Source organism: Papaver somniferum, chromosome 4 (assembly GCF_003573695.1).
Source record: "Papaver somniferum cultivar HN1 chromosome 4, ASM357369v1, whole genome shotgun sequence".
Classification (NCBI taxonomy): Eukaryota; Viridiplantae; Streptophyta; class Magnoliopsida; order Ranunculales; family Papaveraceae; genus Papaver; species Papaver somniferum.
Window position 1 is genome coordinate 125200404 of NC_039361.1, and position 3261 is coordinate 125203664.

A 3261-nucleotide genomic window follows, 5' to 3' on the forward strand; every position below is an offset into this window, starting at 1 on the left:
GCAACGTTTATATGCGTGGAAGATCGAATGTTACTAACGATACAGAAGAAATAAGACTGCTGGGAACGATACTATGTGTGTCGTGGATAAACCACACTTTTCTGCGACTGACTTGGGTCGTCCAATGTTCTTCAGCTTCGTCTTCTTCCTCCTGCTGCTGCAACTTTCTCTGCAGCGTGATTTCTTCGTACCAGAGCCTCCTCTAAACTACGTAAAGGCCCCAAACTCCTCTTTTTTTTTTGTTTAGGTCTTCTATCCTCCTATTTATACACAACAGCCACAATGTCCCGAGAAAATCTTTCTCCTCCACCGCAAGTTCCGGGATTTCTTCGCTTTTTATTATTTTTTTTATGCGTCAACTGAGTTGGTATTGACTCTTTTAATGATAGAATTAAATCTCCAAGGGAAGATATTCTCCAAATCCACCAGATAACTTCCTAAGATACGCCGAATAACCCGTGATATTCTCCACCTCTGTTTTCTTCCAAGTGACGTTTCTTCCTTTCTTTTTTCGAATCCGAGACAAGTACCTATGCTGTTTTAACCTAACAGGATATTCCCAATCGAACTGCGACAAAAACTCCATCTAAATCTCTCGAAATTCTCCAACAAAATCTTCCCAAAAATAACTCGAACAACCCGAGTAACTTTACTTCCCTGTTTTGCTTCCAACCGATATCTATCCAAATTTAGTCGAAGTAATGGCTTATACTGGACCTGTTTAGCATTAACAGTCCTAAATAAATACAACTGGGCGATTGAATCTCTCTACAACAGCTCCAAAACTCAAGTCCAAATCTGTCAGTGTCTGAACTTGATTTCCCGCCAAAATTTAAATTTCAAACAAAGAGGATGAGTGCCCCTTATCCAAATAAGGGGTGCCTTTAGTGATTTTCTCTCACGAGCGCAAGTACCACTTTTCGAGCCAATTTTCCCGCAAAAGCTTATTTCTTTAAAAACACCTATAAAGACACAAAAAGCCATAATAAATACAAAATCGAGCACTAACAATATATACAATTGAGATTATATCAGACACAAAAATGTGTCTATCAAGAATCAATCCCAACCCCTTGTGGGTTCTCAGCGAACTTATCAACTTCATTCCAATCGGAAAAGAAATCTGAATAAAATGACCTAAATCAGAACCCCAAATCTCATAATCAATTGAACAAGAAACCCAAATCTGAAAAGTACACTCCATGGGTGATTGTGTATCATCATCACTCGCTGAGCACCATGTGCTACCATCCACAGTGACATCCCAGCTATTTAGATGACGACGAGTTTGAAACATTTAATTTCTGAGATCACCAGTAAACAAAAGAATCAAGCTTGACTTTCTCGGGAAAAAACAACAAATAGTTAAAAAAAACTAACTAATAAACATGAGACACAGAAGAAGAAACCCATACCTTATCCCGAAGGTTTTCGTGTTCAGGGTACATCCTTTCGAGCACATTGAGAGCCCGCTGACCAAAGTCAAATACATCAAATTCAAGTTCTAATGCAGGAGTAAAGGGTGCAGGTAAATCACTTAGTGTTGGAAGATATAGTTCCATTGAATCATCGGATCCACATACTGCTTTAAGTTCACATAACAAGCTCATCATACAGATCCTCAATAACCCAGAATATCTACAATGATGATGATATGAGTTAGCTGATATTATCAGAGACCCAACTTCATTCATTACTGGGGTAATAGATGGAGCAAACAGAGACCATAGTTCCTTTTAACCAACCCAATTGGATTACGTAAAATTCTCTTTGATGTAGTGTTTGTTTCATAACCTAGTTAAGGCTTCTTCAATAAACCCTTATTCTAGATCCCAAGAAGAATGAATCAAACTACAGTTAATCATCAAACCATTTGGACTCTCCGTGTCAATCGCCTGAAACTAGTCCGATAACTAAATAAAACATTCAAAATTAGAGTCCTATGCACTAACGGTATCACAAAAACCACCTAAACCAAATTCAAGTTAGATTCATATTTACCTGATTGATGTGACTCAAAACCTCTTCTTTTTGAAGAGCTTATTCTTCACTCGTTAAATCCAGCATCAACAGAAAGCTTCACAAATACAACCAAATCCCGCCAAACTCATATCTTCCTCGATTCTAGGCTTAAATCAGACTCAGTTGGGGATTACCTAATATTATTGCACTGCAATTATATGAAAAATTCAATACAATTAAAAACAATTAAATGTGATGGGGAAAAAAAAATTAAAGTTTACATCAATCAAAAACAAACCCATCAAAGTTAAACCTTCAATTCTATGGTAAAACCTTCAAAATTGGGAATCGATAAACCTAAAATTTCAAATTCCACGCATAAACCGTAATCTGCATTTTTTTCAAATAAACACACTTAATACTATGAAAAATCAGAGTATAATTTACGTACTCATGCAGAAACGCGGAGAAGAAGAAATTTTCCGGTCTTAAACGCGGAGAAGAAGAAATCTGCTGGTCTTAAACGCGGAGAAGATCATTTTGAAACCCTAAAACAAAACCAAAAATAGATAACTAAATTAAACAAAGTAGAAAAGATGCTGAGAGCAGAAATTTGATCAAACTCGATCTGGTTTCATCGGCTGAGAGGCTGAGAGCAGAAATTCGATCTGGTTTCATCGGTGGAGAGAAAAAGAAGAGAGGCTGAGAGCAGAAGAGAGAAAAAAGAGATGAAAAATGAAAATTTTCGATCTAGTTTTATTAGGTTATACTGAAATCACGCATGTGAATGGCACACGCATGGGGGGAAATATCCTCGAATGTTAATTATCTTTGGTGGAAACAAAATGGTACGCTTGTGAATGGCACACTCACAGACTCTCCAGGTGTGACGAAGCGTGTGGCTGGCATGTCTATAAAAAACTTTCATAACGGCCTTTACCTGTTACAAATTTTTCGTACGACAATTTGTAATCCGTTAAGAATTTCTGTTACTAATCCGGGAATTTGGTATAGTGATATAATACTACTAGCACATATAAAGAATAACTGAACTTCAATTATTGCAAAGGTTCAATGGGTTCTTCTACTATGAACTATACATGACATATAACATGAAAAATATAGTTAGAAGGTAAAACATTGAAAGAGAATCACAAACATTATCAATAAGTTCAATTAGTAGAGACTTTATTAAAGAACACAAAATAAATCATCTACAAATTTATTCTTTCACCCTAACATGGATTAGCTAGACATGGTTTTCTCAAAAATCATAAATCAATATAAATAAATCAAACC

General features: G+C 36.2%; 1 long non-coding RNA gene across 1 annotated transcript; it reads right to left on the minus strand.

Moving 5' to 3' along the window:
* Positions 1–210: 210 nt before the first annotated feature.
* LOC113276524 lies at positions 211–2685 on the minus strand. Its single transcript, XR_003324445.1, has 4 exons — positions 2414–2685; positions 2002–2170; positions 1416–1638; positions 211–1304 (listed from the first exon to the last, which is right to left on the minus strand). It is a non-coding gene; the product is annotated as an uncharacterized LOC113276524 (long non-coding RNA).
* Between the last annotated feature and the right edge of the window lie 576 nt (positions 2686–3261).